A 19535-nucleotide genomic window follows, 5' to 3' on the forward strand; every position below is an offset into this window, starting at 1 on the left:
GAGGGGGGGGTTGACCTACTATTAAGATATGATTGATGGATAGGTAATTAAATATTAGTCCAAAGCCAAAACATCCAACTGTGCTATGCAGTGAAAAATGTAGATTTCCCCTAGGAGACAGGCATAAAAAGAGGAACAAAGTAATTAGAAAAGAATAATAAAATGAAAATTTGGTTTGATCGCATACAAGTCACAAAAAGACAAAATCAACCATTTAAAATTGAAATTTATTGTTATTGTTAGTTTGGCATTATTTTTTTGTACAATGGCAACAATAATTCACAGAACATTCTTGGAAATGGGCACTGAAGCAAAACTACAAAAAAGTGTTCTTTCAAATATTAGCCATTCAAATAAATATTCAAATATTTAGAGGCACAATAATCAACAAAGACTAAATGGTTATATGGAATATTTTCCAGATCTTAGTTGATTTTCAAAACATTATTGGTTGAATTGGGTTCTGGCTGTTATCATTGGAGGGTACTCATTTGGAAGGGTTACCAAGGGTCAATTTTTATTTTTCAACTTTAATTAGGTGAGGTGTCCACTCCTCCTGTCAATGCTGACAAGTAGAGGGCCCTTTCAGGTACCGATGACATTAAAAACTAGCCAGTAAAACTGATCTGCTCATTAACCAGAAGACCAAAATATCCAGTAGGATATTTGCTACTGAACAGTAGCCCGCAGGTTCAGGAATGGGTTCAGTTTTCAAAGATAATCAATGGTTGCCTTGCAGGACAAAATGTGCAGACAGTCAGGTAGTCTTTACATAATACATCAGAGTTTATTGAAGAGTCCAATACTACTTTGCCGAGAGTTTGTCATAATATCCACTCCTGTATATAATGAGATGCAGACAGCAGTGATTGACACACAGAATGACCAATGAACACACAACACAGAACAACCAATCACCAGACAGGACACCACCACTATAAAGCCCACAGGGCAATAAGACTCTCCCTCTCTCAGGACCCAGCTACTGAGACAGTCAGACCGCACAAGCTAGTGAGCACTATCACCATGTGGTAGCTAGTAAGTCTGGTCAAGCCAGTAAGAAGTCATCAGTTCCATTAGTAGAGTGTCGACCCACAGCTGAACATGTACAGCAGCCCATAGTTAAATAAAACAGTGTTGGATCATCTCTGGTGTCAGACGTTTGTTTCTAGCTTCCCTGCATCCAGTTACAGTCAATGTCGAACCAACCTGCCTAACACATCATGTTAGCAGAGTGCTATTAACTCTGCTGAACCTACCTCGAGTGAATCTGCAATGACCAGCAAGCGGCCATCCAGTGAAATGGTAAACATCCAGTCTCCTCCGCAGCTCCGCATCTCCGGCAACCTCGCCGCCAATTGGAAAATCTTCAAGCAAAAGTTCCTCCTGTATATCGAGGCCTCCGACCATGGCAGGTTGATGGAAAAAGTGAAGTTGTATGGGGTTCAGGGTGTACTAGCTAGATGGATAAAGAACTGGCTGGGCAACAGGAGACAGAGAGTAGTGGTGGAAGGGAGTGTCTCAAAATGGAGAAGGGTGACCAGTGGTGTTCCACAGGGATCCGTGCTCGGACCACTGTTGTTTGTGATCTACATAAATGACCCGGAGGAAGGTATAGGTGGTCTGATTAGCAAGTTTGCAGATGATACTAAGATTGGTGGAGTTGCAGATAGCGAGGAGGACTGTCAGAGAATACAACAAAATATAGATAGATTGGAGAGTTGGGCAGAGAAATGGCAGATGGAGTTCAATCCAGGCAAATGCGAGGTGATGCATTTTGGAAGATCAAATTCAAGAGCGGACTATATGGTCAATGGAAGGGTCTTGGGGAAAATTGATGTGCAGAGACATCTGGGAGTTCAGGTCCATTGTACCCTGAAGGTGGCAACGCAGGTTGAAAGAGTGGTCAAGAATGCATACAGCATGCTTGCCTTCATCGGACGGCGCATTGAGTACAAGAGTTGGCAGGTCATGTTACAGTTGTATAGGACTTTGGTTCGGCCACATTTGGAATACCGCATGCAGTTCTGGTCGCCACATTACCAGAAGGATGTGGATGCCTTGGAGAGGGTGCAGAGGAGGTTCACCAGGATGTTGCCTGGTATGGAGGGTGCTAGCTATGAAGAAAGGTGGAGTAGATTAGGATTGTTTTCGTTGGAAAGACGGAGGTTGAGGGGGGACCTGATTGAGGTCTACAAAATTATGAGAAGTATGGACAGGGTAGATAGCAACAAGCTTTTCCCCAAGTGTGGGGGTGTCAGTTACAAGGGGTCACGATTTCAAAGTGGGGGGGAAATTTTAAGGGAGATTGCGTGGAAAGTTTTTTTTACACAGAGGGTGGTGGGTGCCTGGAACGCTTTACCAGTGGAGGTGGTAGAGGCAGGCACGATAGCATCATTTAAGAAGCATCTAGACAGGTATATGAATGGGCGAGAACAGAGGGAAGTAGACCTTGGAAAACAGGAGACAGGTTTAGATAAAGGATCTGGATCGGCGCACGCTGGGAGGGCCGAAGGTCCTGTTCCTGTGCTGTAATTTTCTTTGTTCTATGACACCTCGGCTACAGCGAATTCTTCTTCGTCTCCGCCAATATGACTTTGAACTCGTCTACACACCGGATAAGGAGCTGATCATTGCAGATGCCCTATCCCGATCCATCACCACGCCGTGTGAACAGGGTGACTTCATCTGCCACATAGAGGCACAGGTGCAGTTGTGTGCCAGCAACCTACTAGCCACTGATGAACGAGTGGTCCAAATACATGAAGAAACTGCCAAGGATCCTCTACTGCAGCACGTGATGCAACACCTTGCCCATGGCTGGCAAAAGGGGCAATGTCCCCAGTTTTTTAACGTTAAGGACGAGTTAGCGGTCATTGAGGGAATCCTCCTTAAACTGGATAGGATCGTCATTCCTCAAAGCATGCGAGCTATGGTGCTCGGACAGATCCCAGAGGGTCACCTTGGGGTCGAAAAATGTCGACGCAGAGCTCGGGAGGCGGTTTATGGCCAGGCATCAACCAGGACATTGCCGACACGGCCCTCAACTGCCCAACCTGCCAGAAGTTTCAACCGGCTCAGCCCAAGGAAACACTGCAACAGCACGAGATTTGACCTCTCCGTGGTCTAAAGTGGGGGTAGACCTCTTTCACGCCAATGGGCGCGATTACGTGCTCTTGGTCGACTACTTCCCCAGAAGTGGTGAAACTGTCGGGCCTCACGTCTAGGTCCGTCATCAAAGCCTACAAGGAGACATATACCAGGCAGAGGATACCAGTCACAGTAATGAGTGACAACAGTCCATGTTTCTACAGCCAGGAGTGGTCCGATTTTGCACGATCCTACAACTTAAGACACATCACCTCCTGTCCCATTACCTGAAATCAAACGGGAAGGCCGAAAAAGGGGTCCATATTGTCAAGCGGTTGTTGTGCAAGGCTGCAGACTCAGCCTCCGATTTCAACTTGGCGCTGCTGGCTTACAGGGCAACCCCTCGGTCGACTGGTTTGTCTACGGCACAGCTGCTCATGAACCGCAACCTGCGGACAACTGTTCCAGCCATTCATATTCCAGACCTTGACCACCTCACGGTGCTGCAAAAAGTGCAGCGGTCCAGGGAACAGCAGAAGATCACATATGATGCTCACACCACGGATCTGCCAGCGCTGGCTCCAGCAGATGTTGTTCGCGTCCAGTTGCCTGAGGGAGGTTTGTTGGCCCCAGCTGTTATTGTCAGGAAGGCCGTCCCAAGGTCTTTCATTGTTCAAATGACTGACGGCTCCATTCTCTGGCACAACAGGAGGGCGCTGGGCGAGTTCATCGCCCACCGCCTAACTGCATTGCTCCGCCGATTATCATGCCTCCTCCGGACGTCTCCTGCCATGAGGCCACCGATGTGCCAGTGATCCAGCCTGTCCACGACACCGCCGCAATGCCAGCAATCCCGCCTGTCTAAGTGCCAGGGTCTCCTGCTCCACCTCTGCGGTGATCGACAAGGATTCGTCGCCCGCCTCAAATACTGAATCTATAGACTTTACTCTTGCAAATTTTGTTCAATTTGCTCTGTATCTGCACGATAGACACCTTCCCATGTACATATGTTCGTTATCTCACCACTTGTACGTAGTCAGGCATCTACATACCTTCACGTTCCAAAACTTACTAAAAAAAAGGGAGAGGTCATAATATCCACTCATGTATATAAATGAGATGCAGATAGGCAGTGATTGACACACAGAATGACCAATGAACACACAACACAGGCCAATCACCAGACAGGACACCACCACTATAAAGCCCACAGGGCATTAAGATTCTCCCTCTCTCAGGACCCAGCTACTGAGACAGTCAGACTGCACAAGTTCGTGAGCACTATTACCATGCGGTAGCTACTAAGTCTGGTCAAGCCAGTAAGAGGTCATCAGTTGGATTAATAGAGTGTCAATCCACAGCTGAACATGTACAGCAGTCCATAGTTAAATAAAACAGTGTTGGATCATCTCCGGTGTCAGACGTTTGTTTCTAGCTTCCCTGCATCCAATTGCAGTCAATGTCGAACCAACCTGCCTAACACATCAGAGTTCACAGGTATAGCACAGACATTCTGCAATAGCTGTAACAGCATTAACCTCAGTGGACATTGCTACTGGGCCTTCTTAAAGTCTGTGACAACAGTAGTAGCATCTCTCATGAATATTCATGTTGAGGCCATGTGGGCTCTCTGTGCTACACCATGTCCTCCATATTAGGCAAAATGGTGATTTCAATTGGTAGGTTTGCTTTAATCTGCCCTCCACAATAATCTGCTCTCCACATCTCAGTGGTAGTATTAGGTCACAGTCTAGCAATGGAAGTCACACAGTGGGACTAGAAGATGGCATCACATCTGCACATTTGCCACCCTCTTCGCCAAGCCCACCTCAATGTCAAAAAGGCAGCTGAGGCAGACAGCCGTAGCAGCAACTGAGCCCGGAGTCTGAAAGCTATGTACAGATAGTGTTCCTGTAGTAGCCGGTGACCCTCTCATGTTAGTTCACATGAATAGTAATGACCATGCTTGGCAGAAGCAGTTCATTAAATAATGTAAGAACTGGAACAGATTTGTGATGTGACTGCAAATGTCATGCTTTTTCAGATGAGGCACACTTCCCTGAGCTATTGGCAAATAGCTCTGACGCAGGACTAATGAGCACCATCTGCTTCCTTACTGCCATATGTCATCAAAGTCCTCAGTGTCAACATGCTAAGAAAAGCCATTTGTTATCCTCAGTGCAGAACTATGTTATATCACATATGCAATTAATATTTGGTTCATAGGTCACGTTAATATTTTAGGGTACTGTTTAGTTCAGTGAAGCTTATTGTTAAGGTAACCAAAATGCTGGGTTTTAAAGACTGCCAGTGCACCCAAAAGAAAATGGCAGTTCACAAGGTTACCTATGATTTTTTTAAATATATATAATCGAGTCACTGCATAAGGGATGGAATCATAAAGCAGCAGATGATTCAGCTGAAAATGTGATGTCTACATTGCTTGCAAGGGCAGTCCATTGAGGTTTTGCTTTGGGAGTTTGAGCTTAATTAGTTTAAAAGAATTCATAAAAGGCTATATGTCATCATGGAGATGGGTGAAGCTAAAGAACATTCTCTGCTTTCAATCTGTCTGTGTGATTGCAAGAAGAGAGAGCTGGTTACGATTTCGACCTCAAGTGGTTTGCAGGTCACAGAGAAACTCTGGTAGCTGTCTGCATGCTCCAAACAATTAGGGCTCAGCAACGTCCTGGGGAGCTGGAGACAGTTTGGGCTGAGAGAAGCCCTGGCAGCCTGGTGTAGCCGTGAAACTGGAGTTCGGAGAAATCCAGGGAAGTGACAGCTTAGTAAAGCTAGTAGTTTGCAACAGAGTTGAAAATGTGCCGGTAATTTGAGGTGGGGATGCAGTTTTGTGAATCACGTGGAGGGCAGGCAGTCTTGGGAAAAGTCTTGGGGGATAAGCAGTCATTGAGGCAGTCCAGAATAGCTTTTGAGGGAATTCGATGGGCGGGAATCTCCGGCTGTGCCCACTCGGGGACCGGAAATTTCCACCCGAGGTCAATGACCTTTACATGATCCGTGACAATCTTGCGGAAGAATCCAGCCCTATATCTTTAAAAGCAAGTTGAAATCATTCATGAGGGAGACAGTTTTAATGAGATTTTGTGACTCAGTGGCCAGTGACGCCATGGTGAGAGATCTGTGGGATCCATCTTCGTCACACTTGTCATTTAATGTGTAGTATGGTATGTTCAACCGCAGTTTGCCTGTTGTTAATTAATATGTACTCATTTTGGGGAAATTGGAATTATAAGCGCAGCATAGTAGTAATACATAGCTGTAGGTCTGATTGATTTAAGGGTTGAGACCTGGTCAATTTGTGACCTGATTAATCCAAGGCTGGGACTTGATTAGTTTCAACAGTTTTGACAAGTCCTTTGTCACACAGTCATATAATGAGCGGAATCCATGCTTATTGGCACCTCGGCATGGTTGTAAGAGTGTATAAATATGTGAGGCCACCTGCAACCAGTGATCATTCTCTCTCAAGCTTTGTCCCCTGTATGAAATAACCTGGTATTGTTTGTACCTTCCACTACCTGTGTCATGTGTCTTTTGATATTCCACTATATTTGGCATAGTCAGCAGGATAATCTTTTTTTTTTTTTAAATAATTTTTATTGAAGAAATTTTTCAAAATACAAACATTTTAACCCCCCCTACATTTACATTTAAATTATAACAAAACAAAGTCAAACCCCCCTACTTAACAAGAAAAAGAAAAAAGTCCCCCCCCCCCCCTACTCGCGCGTCCCCCCCACCCCCCCGCCGGCGAACCGACAGTCAGACCAACTTATCATTTCTAGCAGCGTCCTCGGGCAGGCCTTGCCCGTGCCACCACCGCTACCGTACTTCCTTCGTCTTTGTCCCCCCTACCCCCCCCCCCCCCCCTCCTCCCCCCCTCCCTCCCGTCCCCTCCCGGGTTGCTGCTGTCACGGCCTCAGTTTCTATCTCTGATCCAAGAGGTCTAGGAAGGGTTGCCATCGCCTGAAAAACCCCTGCACCGACCCTCTCAGGGCGAATTTGATCCTTTCCAATTGGATGAAGTTTGCCATGTCGTTTAACCAGGTGTTAACACTCGGAGGCCTTTCGTCCCTCCACTGAATCAGGATCCTCCTCCGAGCCACCAAGGACGCAAAGGCTAATATTCCAGCCTCCCTCGCCTCCTGTACCCCCGGTTCCACCCCAACCCCAAAGATCGCAAGTCCCCATCCTGGCTTGACCCTGGACCCCACCACTCTCGACACCGTCCCTGCCACCCCCTTCCAGAACTCCTCCAGTGCCGGACATGCCCAAAACATATGTGCATGATTCGCAGGGCTTCCCGAACATCTAATACACCTGTCTTCACCCCCGAAAAACCGACTCATCCTTGTCCCCGTCATGTGGGCTCTATGCAGTACCTTAAATTGAATGAGACTTAGTCTCACACATGACGACGACGAGTTGACTCTCTCCAGGGCGTCTGCCCATGTCCCGTCCTCTATCTGTTCCCCCAGCTCTAACTCCCACTTATCTTTCAGCTCCTCTACTGGTACCTCCTCCACCTCCTGCATAATCTTATAGATGTCCGAGATCTTCCCCTCCCCGACCCAGACCCCTGATAGCACCCTATCACTCACCCCCCTGTCAGCAGGATAATCTAATAGTGGCTGGAGAATCTGGTGATCAGACACATTAAGCAGGTGAATACCATTAATTTATCACCCAAAGAAAGAGTGCAAGTTTGACGGCCTCAAAAATGGACCATTGAGATCAATGTGGGAGATAACAGGGTGAAACAAAGGGATTGTGTACAGAGCCAAAGATGCCAGGGGAGATCAGATCTGTTGCAGGACAGAAGTCAAGATCACTATGGGGCTAAACCAAGAGGTGGAGTGTAGGTCCGAGCCGCTGTGTGATCTTCAGAATAAAGCAGCAGCCAGAGACAAAGCACAGCCATGAGTGAAGACAAAAACAAAATTGATTGGGCTAGTTTAGATGAGGAAGCGGCACTGTATGACAGTGCGGAAGGGTGGCACCCACCTCTGTATAACAAACCATATTTCACAACACCACCAAATGGGGGAAATTGTGAGATAACAGCCCTCAATATTCAAGAAAAAATACAAGACAGACAGGGTAATATAATGCAGGCACTGGCGAGGCAGGTATCGTTCACCCCAGCTGAAAAACAAATGAGAGCCAAAGAGTTGCCTTCCCTGAAACAGAACTATGCCAACACAGAATTTTCGGACACATTAGAGGAACTGATAGATATCCACAATCTTCATGAAGAAAACATTCAAGTCTTGGTCTAATCCAAGGTACCCAGACCACTATGGTTAGAAACGAACACTCTTAGTGACTGAGTGGAAGGTGGACCAACATTGTTGAGCTAAATTCCCAGGGCAGATATCAGAGTTTAAAAACCTGGTCAGAGGGGGCTGGGAGACCCTTGATCCAATTGGTCGGCAGAAATGGGAGTCATAGAAAATAAAGGCAATGGGTCATTTGAGTACGCAAACCAAAGTATACCGCCTAACAGGATTTTTTGGGTGTAAATAATCGTAACCATGATTTCCCGGTGTTTCTAAAAATGTTGATGGAAGGGTTATGAGCAGAACATCAAAGGATCTGTGGTTAAGCGTCCCAGTGGGACACATATTATGACATAGTTGAATGGCCAACGGAAATAGACAATAAACTTTAAAAAGGAACAAGCAAGAAGATAGCAGCTGTTAATGGTCCAGTGGCAATTTGTTATGCATGTGGGAAACTGAGGACATTTGGCAAGGGAGTGTAATGCGGCGAAAGGAGCTAAAGAACGACAGTGTAATAATTGCGAAAAGTTAAGACACTGGAAGAAGGTATGCTGTACACTAGGTATGGTAGAAGAGGGGCTTCCATCAGAGAGAAGGGGTGACAAAATCCCCCCTGACAAAAACTACCATCATGGAAATAATCTTGCTAGCCTGTCAGAATTAGGTAGTTTTGGCGCCCAGAGACTTGGACAGTGGGGATCCTAGGATGTTTGTTGATGCATTGTTAAGGAGCCAGCTGTGCAAGAGGTTAATAATAGACACCAAAGCTTCCATATCCAGCACTGACCTACCACTGCTAATTACTAAACTCTACATGACAGTATCAGGAATACGAAGAAATCCCTTAAAGACAGATAAGAGCGAAACCACACTGTTAGAAATGTGACACCTTATAACTTCAGCATACCTCTGGGTGGTCAGACCACAGATGGGACAGTGTCAGTGATTAGATCTCCTGAAGGAGCTAGAAGTGCTGATTGATCCCAACGGTAGCCGGATCATGTGGCCACCAAAACGAGAGACGAGGACACACTGGCATCCGGATGGGAAGTTATCCTGGATCACAGTAGTAGCCAGCCATAATAATAATAATAATAATAATCTTTCTTGTCACAAGTAGACTTACATTGCAATGAAGTCACTGTGAAAAGCCCCGAGTCGCCATATTCCGGCACCTATTAGGTTACACAGCGAGAATTCAGAATGTCCAAATTACCTAACAGCACATCTTTCGGGACTAGTGGGAGGAAACCAAAGCACCCGGAGGAAACTCACGCAGACACAGGGAGAACGTACAGACTCCGTACAGACAGTGACCCAGCCAGGAATCGAACCTGGAAGATAATGGGGACTTGGAGTCTGATTCACCAGTATGTTCCCTCTGTCTGGGCATGAGACAAGCAAGACACTGAGCTGGTAAGGATAGAACTCATATTTGTCAAAGGACTAGCTCACAAGCCACACATACAGTAAACAATAAAGGCAGAAGCAGTCACTACAATGGTCCAATAGTTAGTAGAATCGAGGGGTGGGGGGTTCTGCGACCCACTGCATTCGTCACCATCTCAGTGGTGTGGCCAGTAAAGAAACCCAACAGATTGTACCAGATTATTAACGTTCAATGAAGTAACACCAGAGGATTTCCCCCATTGTAGCTCGTCTCGCAACCACCTTTTATGGGCTGACACCTAGCTATCAGATAGTCACAGTACTGGACATTGATCATGGGTCCTGGGCAATATCCCTTGCCAGAAAATCCCACGGGAAATTAAAGTTTACCTTGGGCAACTAACAATATACTTGGACACAGGTGTCATAAATATTTCACAATAGCCTGGTGATATTTCAGCGGGTCTAGAAGCACTAGATTTATCCCTGTAGAATAATATAGTCCTACAATATATAGAAGATTTACTTAAAACCTCCACTGCACAGAGGGGACATGTCATTGCTGTTATAGCTAATTTGGAGGCTTTGGCAAAAGCTGGCTTTAAAGGCAAACCAATGTACAGATAGGCCAGATGAAGGTTCAGATTTGGGATACAACATAGAACAGGGAAAGCAATCTATGTCTATAGATGGGAAGGAGGCAATCGACAAAATGCATCGGCTGACTAATTTACGAGAAGTAAAGAAGACCCTGGGACTCTAACTACTGTTGCAATTTTATCAAGGGCTTCTCAAAGGTGACCAGCCCAATGCAGAGCCTGGTGAAAGGGTGGTGAGCAGCCCTGGACCCCGTCGAGTGAAAAAAGGACCAGGGAAAGGCACCTTTTCACCTAAAATGAGCCCTCACAATGCTACCCACCCTGGTGCTACCCGATTTTGGAAAGCCATTCCATCTATTTGCCAATAACGACAGCAGCTACAATAGTACAAGGTACCCAGGAACATGGGGGCCACATGAAGTTGGTAGCATATTTCTCAACAAAGTCACATGTATTCTATTGACGGTGCTACATGTGCAGTCTGAACAAGTGAGCCGATGTAATGGCAGGGAAGTTTACCTCACATAAAAGATACAGTATGATGTGGAACTGCAAAGCACTGGGACGTTGAAGACAGTCTACGACAGCAAGAGAACCACCTGGGGAGTGCTGTAATTGTCCAGAGATAAATTAGTGCAGATAATTCAGGATACGGGTAATAATCACATTGATGGCATTCTAGACATTGGGTAAGGGGATGAGTGTGCGAGTGACCCAGATGGCAAAGTTCCAAGCAGGATACTTGAGCATCCCTTAGACGATGTGGACTTCAACCTTGTTCATAGTCAGGTCATCTCACTGCTTGGACAGACTCTCCAGGAGAGGTTGGGCCGTGGTAGATAGAAAAGGAGGTGTCCTAATCAAACAAAGCCTTCCCAGGCAATTGTCCACCCAAGTGGCAGAATTGACAGCACTCACCGAAGCGTTGAAGTTAGGGGAGGCCAAACAGTACCATGTACACTGATAATAGTTATGCATTTGGGGTTGCCCATGATTACATTATGACGTGGAATAGATGGGGGATATGTAATTTCCAACGCCTGACAAAAACAACATTCGGAAGTGATCAATCAGCTGAGGCAGACTAGTTGCCCAAATGAGCTGTGGTAGATAAGGTTAAGGCCCATCAAAAGATACCGAGTGACATACAAAGGCAAATCTCTCTGGCAGAATCAGCTATCAAAACCGCCGCTGTGGAAAATGACCAACCAATTGAGATGGCAGCATGGAAGATAAAAACAGGTGAAGTGAGTGCAAGAGCAGTGCAGGCAGAAAGCAATACACAGGAGAGGTACAGGTGTGAAAAAGGAGGTGCAGTTAGAAAATAGAATGGCATATGAAAGAGGATGGGCAAGTAATAACATGCCAATGCATACGATGGAATCTACTCCAGCTATATCATGGAAATCAGCATTCCATGCTTTGCGAGCAATGCTTCGCTCGTATGCCTTGAGTGATGTTGGTGGTCAGGTATGGGAAGACCATAAGTCTCCAGGTCCAGATGGATTTCTCCTAGGTCGCGAATGAGGTACGAGATGCGTTGATTTTCCAAAAATTTGTGAAATTCTGGAATGGTTCCATCAGGCTGGAAAGTAACAAGTATAACACCTTTATTCAAGAAAGGAGGGAGGCAGAAAACTATAGACTACTTAGTTTGACATCTGTCATGGTGATGGTGTTAGAATCAATCATTAAAGAGGTTATAGCTCAGCACTTAAAGAAGCTCAAGTAATTGGGAAGAGTCAACATGGTTTTAGGAAAAGGAAATTGTGTTTCCTCAACTTACTAGAGTTCTTTGAAGGAGTAACATTTGCAATGGATAGAGGGGATCCTGCAGACATACTGTACTTGGATTTCCAGAATACATAAAGTGCCGCATTAAAGGTAGAAGCTTATGGTATAGGGTAACATATTAGCCTGCATAGCCTGGATTGAAGATATGCTGGCTCACAGAAAACAGAATTTGCATAAGTATGGTCCTTGTCTGATAGGCAGGGTGAGACAACAGAGTCCCGCAGGTGTTTGTTCAGGTGCCTCAGCTTTTTACAATTTGTATTAATGACTTAGACTAGGGGTGCGAAGTTTGCTACATTTGCAGATGACACAAAGATAGGTAGGTATCTTGTGAAGACGACGTACAGAGTTTGCAGAAGGTTGAAGATAGGTTGAGTGAGTGGACAACAATGCCGAGGAATTTAGATGTTCTCGTGCAGGAGTTACAAAAGGTTAGTACATGCAGGTGCAGATTGTAATCAAGACGACTAATGGAATGCTATACTTTATTGAGAGGAATTGAACATAGAAAGATGTTTTGCTCCAGTTGTACAGGGCATTAAGATCGCACATTGAATACTGTGTGCAGTATTAGTCTCCTTATTTAAGGATGTGTTGGAGGCAATTCAGAAGATGTTTTCTAGATTGATACCAGGAATAAGCTATTGTCTTATGAGGATAGGTTGGAAAGGCCGAATTTCTTTTCACGAGAGTTTAAAAGAGTAAGGGTTGGAATGATTGAAATTAATAAGATCCTGAACAGTGCTGACAAAGTGGGCATTGAAAGTATGTTTCCTCTTGTGGCGAGTTCAGAACTAGGAGGCACTATTTTTAAATTAGGGGATGCCCTTCTAGGAAACAGACGAGGAGAAATGTTTTTTCTCAGACAGGTTGAGAGACTTTGGAACGCTCCGTCTCAGAAGGCAGTGGAAGTGCGGTCACGGAATATTTTTAAGGCAGAGGTAGATAAATTCTGGTCAGACAAGGGAATCAAAGGTTATGAGTAGATGGGGAATGTGGAACTCAAATGCAAACAGACCAGCCGTGATCTCATTGAATGGCAGAGCAGGCTCGAGGGGCCAAATGGCCTACTTCTGCTCCTATTTCGTATGGTTAGACTTTGCCTTGTTGGGACGGTCACTGACTTGCACTTGTGTGTTGCAAATGTAACTTGTCAGCCCAAGCATAGATATTGTCCAGGTGTTGCTGCATTTGCATGTCGACTGCTTCAGTGGCTAAGCAGTCACGAATGGTGCTGAACTTCATACAATCATCAGCAAATATCCCCACTTCTGACCTGATAATTGAAGGAAGGTCGTTGATGAAGCGGTTGAAGATGGCTGGGCCTAGGATACAACCCTGAGGAACACCTGCCGTGATGTCCTCGAGCCGAGAAGACTGACCAACAACCACAACAATCTTCCTTCATGCTAGGTATCACTCCAAAGAGTTGAGAATTTTCCCCAAGTCCCAGTTTTGCTCAGGCTCCTTGATCCCAGGGCAGTCACTCTCACCTTGCCCCTAGAGTTCAACTCTTTTTTCCATGTTTGAATAAAGCCTGTAATGAGGTCAGGAGGTGAGTGGCCTGGAATTCAAACTGAGTGTCAGAAAGCAGGTTATTGCTAAGCAAGTGCTGCTTGATAGCACTGTTGATGACTCCTTCCATCACTTTACTGATGATCGAGTGGACTGATAAGGCGGTAGTTGGCTGGGTTGGATTTGTGCTGTTTTGTTTCCAGGTCATACTGATTTTCCACCAAAGTTGTCGCTGTACTCGTTGGTTCACATTGATTGGTGGTGTCTCAGAGGGATATGTAAACACTTCAGAACAAATCATTATTACGATGAAGGAAGTCACAACCTTCCATTCAGAAAAACACCCTTCTACTGCTACCCTTTGCCTTCTGTGACCGAGCCAGTCCTGTACCCATCTTACCACCTCACCTCTGATCCCATGTAACTTCACCTTTTGTACCAGTCTGCCATGAGGCACCTTGTCAAAGGCTTCACTGAAGTCCACGTAAATAACATCCACCTCCCTCCCCTCATCAATCATCTTTGTCACCTCCTCAAAAAACTCAATCATGTTAGTGAGGCATGACCTCCCCTTCATAAAATCATGCTGTCTATCGCTTGTGTGTCTATTTGTTTCCAAATGGGTATAAATCCTGTCCCTGAGAATTCTTGCCAATAATTTGCTTGCTACGGACTTGAGGCTCACCAGTTGGCTACAGAAGATTTTGACCAACGAAAGAATGGGTGTTGGTACAAGGAAGCCATTTTTAAACTTATCTTTAAAATATTTTGAGTCCCAAAAATGAAGATAGAATTAAAGTTAACAAAGATGGTGACAATATAAATATGGACTTAACAGACATTCTGTGTGCAGCTTAAAGATGAGAAAGCTACAGACTAGGACACTAAGATTCAAAAGTTGGATTCAGCACAGGCGGTTTAAGAAAATTTACCTGCGCATGACAATGAGGAATCTTATTTTGCAGGTGGACTTTGGACTATAATTATTTGTAAGACATCTTTCAAAAACTATTGCAAATAGTAATTTTTTCATCTGAAAACTGAACATAGAATTAAGCAGAATGCTGTTGGACTTGTGAAAATCATTGGTTAATGAAGGAGCAGATTATTCTGCATGCTTAGGATGGTTTAAAAATGTATAACATATTGTAACTTATTATACGTAAACAGCAAATGAGAAAATGCATCACACTGGCGACGCATCTTCTGGGGTAGTTGTGACAGACATCTAGTTCATGGGCCATGCTAATATTTTAGAGATGTCTAGTTTGGGAAAATTGTGATAGTAAGGTGGTTTCAGAGACTGCCAATTCACAAGGTGACTCGTGTCTTTACTAGAGTCAATGTAGAAGAAATTGAGTCGTAAACCAGCAGATGGGCTTCTATAGCTGGAGATATGATGTCTGCAATGGTTACACAAGTGTGTAGTTAGTCCAGACAGATATTTTGTTTTTGGAGTTAAGAGCTAAATGAGTTGAAAAGCATTCAGCAACCCCTGAAAGGAAATCCTGTCATGGAGATGAGTGAAACGTAAACGTCTCTGTATATTTGGTAGGAGAGGGAATTTGTTAAAGTTCAGACCTCGAGTGGTTTGCAGTTCACAGGGAAAGCATGGGAGTCGCCAGCATGTTCCAGGCAATTAGGGCTCAGAGACGTCTTGGTGGGGGTGGGTGGAGATATGATCACAGATTCTGTGCTGAAAATAGTTTGGGCTCAGAGGTGCCCTGGGAACCGTTTATTGCTCAATGCAGCCAGGAAACTGCAGATCTGAGATATCCAGGCGCAGTGACAACTTGTGAAGCTAGTGGTCCGCAAGAGTTGAAAGTGTGCGCATAATTAGAGGCAGAAGTAGCTTTGTGAATCCTGTGGAAGCAACCTCAGTAAGAGATTGAACCATCAGGAAGTGAGTAGTCATTGAGGGAATTCAGAGGCTAGATCTTCCAAAGAGTTAAAAGCCTTCATGGTGGAGAAAAGATTTTTAATAAGAATTTGTGACTCATGGTAGACAAACATCTGGGTGGTTGCTGAGAAATCTGTGAATCTGTCTTGCTGCATCTGCCATTTAATGCGGTCAACTGGTTTGCCTGTAAAGGGAGGTGGAATCATTAGTTCCAAAAGTCAAATAAATCAGGAGTGCCAAGTTTATTGGGGTCTTCAGATATTTGCTCAATTGACCTCACTTTTGCCTCCCATGAAGTAGGAAACTTTTCATAGTCCTGGTCAGTTTGGCTCTCTTCAGTACATTATCAATATGCTTTGAATGGTGTACAACATCAGGGCAGTGAAACATAATTTACAATATGCAACTGAAGAACCCTAGATTATTTATTTTTTATTATATACATATATATCAAAAGAGAAAATGCTGGAAAATCTCAGCAGGGACTCCATCCCTTTCTCCTAACTCCTTTGCTGCCGTCGCATTTGTTCCAATGATGCGACTTTCCAAAAGTGGTGCTTCGGAAATGTGTTTCTACTTCTTCAACAACGGTTTCGCACCAGTTGTTGGCGGGGCCCTCAACAGCACGCGGTCTATCTCCCGTGAACTACCCTCGACCCCCTCCCAGAACAAGGGTAGAGACCCCTCGTTCTCGCATTTTACCCCACCAGCCTCAGTATGCATAATCCTCCGCCATTTCCACCAACTCCAGCGTGATGCCACTAACAAACGCAACTTCCCTTCAGTCCCTCTGTGAGCATCCTGCAGAGACGGTTCCCTCCGGGATAACCTAGTTCATTCTTCCACCGTATCCAACACCTCTCCATTCACCCATGACATCTTTCTGTGCAATCGCAGGTGTTAACACTTGCCCCTTTTTACCTCTTCCTTGCCTAACAGCCCAGACCCAATACACTCATTCCAGGTTAAGCAGCGCTTCACTTTCACCTTTTTCGTTGCTCCCAATATGGTCTCCTCTATATCGGAGTGACCAAATGTAGACTGGGCGATTGCTTTGCTGAGCACCTTCGGTCTGTGCACATTCAGGACCCTGACTTTCCCATTGCTTGCCATTTTAACACAAGACCCTGCTCCCATGCCCACAGTCTGTCCTTTGCCTGGATTTTAGTTTCTCTGCTGTTTGGCCGTTTACACCTTTTATTCTCTCTGGGGACTGCCATTAGCACTCTTTACTTTTGGTTTCTGTGGCTATGACTCATCTTTCTTTCCCTCACCCTACAGTATAAATATCACCCACTTTCTGTGTCATTTAACTTTGACAAAGGGTCATCTGGACTCAAAACATTAGCCCTTTTCTCTCCTTAGATGCTGCCGTGACAAGAAAATGATGAAAAGTACAATACAAGCTAAAACTGAACATTTATGTATGATCATAGGATCTTCTTGCAAGCCTATTCTCAAAACAGATTTAATGGATTTTATCAAGTCCAAAACTGCAATTTAATACCAGGATTCCAATGAAAAGTGAATACCATTGGAACACCAAGATTACATTACAGTGGCATTCTGTACAACTGTTAATGTCTTGATGGCTAGATTAAACAGTAGAAATGTTCAAAAACTATTGGGTAGAATATTCCATTGCATTTGATCCCAAAAAACATTTAAACAAAGAAATACAGAAAATGCTGGAAGTAGCATCTATAAACAGACATCCATCCTTTACAAAATACTGACGCTTGTATTTGCTCCCAGCAGATTGTTGTTAATGACATTATGCAAATTGTTTCAGGACAAACTTAATGGGAAAATGTAATTTCCAATTCATCACCAACAGCATTTGCGAATGGTATTTGTAAAACTATCAACTGTGCATGTCCAATATGGAGACGAACTCAGGCATGTTAAAAGAAAACGCCCTTAACCAACAAGCGTAGACACAAGGTTGTCCAAGGCTCTCATTTGTTCACAACTGCAAGTTTTGCATGGGAAATGCTTGATACCGGGTTTATTTAACTTACCTTCGTTTTGCACGATATGTGATCATACACAAGCTATGCTTTACACACTCACAAAAGGAAGAAACCCTGCATGCCAATTTCAGTTACAATATTACAATTACTAGCAAGAACAGGCTCTCCCCTTTCGAAGCTCTAGTAATGCGAGCATACCTTCTGAAGTGTAAGACTCTAGCATCCCATTTATGCCGAATTTGTAGCAGCAGCAATCGGGTACTCGGAGTACCCAACTGCATCGTTGCTTTAGTTACATCTAAATAACTGCTTTAGTTACAACTAAATATAAGATTCACAATTAACTAAATTCCACAATAGTAAAGGTCGCCATAGACTGCTTTCCTTAGGAAAGCTGACTGGTGGTGATTTAAACTGAAGATAGCCACAACTCAGGCGAGAGGCAAGGTTGGGAATACCACAAGACGGAGTATGCGGAATTATAAATTATTCTTAAATTTTGCAGACGTGAATTTCATATTTTCTATGATCTTACTACCAACTCAATTGCGTGTTGTGTGAACTGGCACCAAATTGTTCGAATTCTGTTTGAAATGTACTGAATAACTGATCTGGACAGCGATAAAACTTAAATGTCCAGGTCTACGAAGAATTAGGCCATAAACAACATTCATCTCTGAATGTTTGTACGCCTGTATTGTCTGCCGGTGTAATCTCGGCGCGTAACTAACTAATTTCGTCGTTGTGTGAAAGATAAAAAAATAATTATTTTCCGAAAAGAGATTAGAATGGGCATGCAGAAAGATATTGAATGTTCCCATACATTCGAAAAAAATAACGTTCAACCGTAGTCGTTTTAAATTTCCTGTTATATATCTTCACCTCCCAACAATCTAATAAATAAACCAGGCGACTCTGAACGATTTATATTTCAATACGTTTACTCAACAAATTAATAAACTGGTAGAGTAGAAGGCAAATGAATATCAAAATTCTCCAGCAGCCCTGTCTCTGGCACCACCTTCAATTATTACCACTTTACTCGTTACAGAGGACAGATAAAACAACGAGAATTAAAAGTCAGGCCGATATACTGTAGGCCTCTCCACCTCACGGTCCGACTCCCATTCATGGAGAGAGAAAAACGTAATCGGCATTTTGCAGCCATTTCGCTTGCAAGCAGCAGGCGAGCGGAACCGGACAAGAATTTACAGACGAGAGCCGCGCTATCGCGGTGGTTATTACCGTTCAGTTCTCGTTTCTTGTTTGTTAAAATGCGATAATGGCGTCCTTCCTCGCGAGAGAATCCCTTCCACACAGCAACGGCCTGCGCCGGGGGACACAAGATGGCGGCGCTGGGCCGCGCGGGCGCGCCGACTGCTGCCTCGCGCACACGTTCTCTTCCTCTGCCCAACTGTCTTAACCGCCATCACAGGGGGGAGGTGCGCGAGCGGCTGCCGACTGCCAGTTCCTCACGGAACCCCTTCCTAGCCACACGTTTAATGCCGAATTTATTCATAATATCGCTGATAATCTTATCGTCCGTCAGAAAGTAGTTTTCACCCTTTACGTTTTTATAAATTATCTCTAGGAAAACCAAGGAGAGTCAGAAAACAGCCCCGCTGTGCTTTTTTTTAAAGTCCGGATCCCTGCACTGTCTTCAGCTGACCAGTTTAGCGGGTGAAAATTGCCATTTGCTGTTTTATTACGTTTTTAATCGCGCGTTGTGTATGCGGAGCGGACGAAACTGAAAGGCCAGCCAATTTCTAATTCATATTTACAGCTTAATATCATTTTATTAATATTTACGCTTTTGGTAATTTTCGAAGTGTCTCGGTCAGATTCTGAAAAGCACAAAATTTGAATTTCGATTGGGAGGTTTTTGCTGACTGATCATCAAACTGAATATCCTCACCAGTTCAGTTCGATGGGTTGCTTTCACTACTTTCAGTGGTCTCAGTTAACAACATCA

General features: G+C 44.5%; 1 protein-coding gene across 6 annotated transcripts in view; it reads right to left on the reverse strand.

The window, feature by feature from the left end:
- LOC119971244 (BTG3 associated nuclear protein) overlaps window positions 1-18993 on the reverse strand; it is a 253758-nt gene extending 234765 nt beyond the window's left edge. For all 6 annotated transcript variants that reach the window (XR_005461786.1, XR_005461787.1, XR_005461788.1 and 3 more), the window contains exon 1: window positions 18809-18993. The gene's annotated coding sequence lies outside the window, so the exon portion shown is untranslated. The remainder of the gene's footprint in view (window positions 1-18808) is intronic.
- Window positions 18994-19535: the final 542 nt, after the last annotated feature.

The sequence above is a fragment of the Scyliorhinus canicula genome, chromosome 9 (genome assembly GCF_902713615.1).
Source record: "Scyliorhinus canicula chromosome 9, sScyCan1.1, whole genome shotgun sequence".
NCBI lineage: Eukaryota > Metazoa > Chordata > Chondrichthyes > Carcharhiniformes > Scyliorhinidae > Scyliorhinus > Scyliorhinus canicula.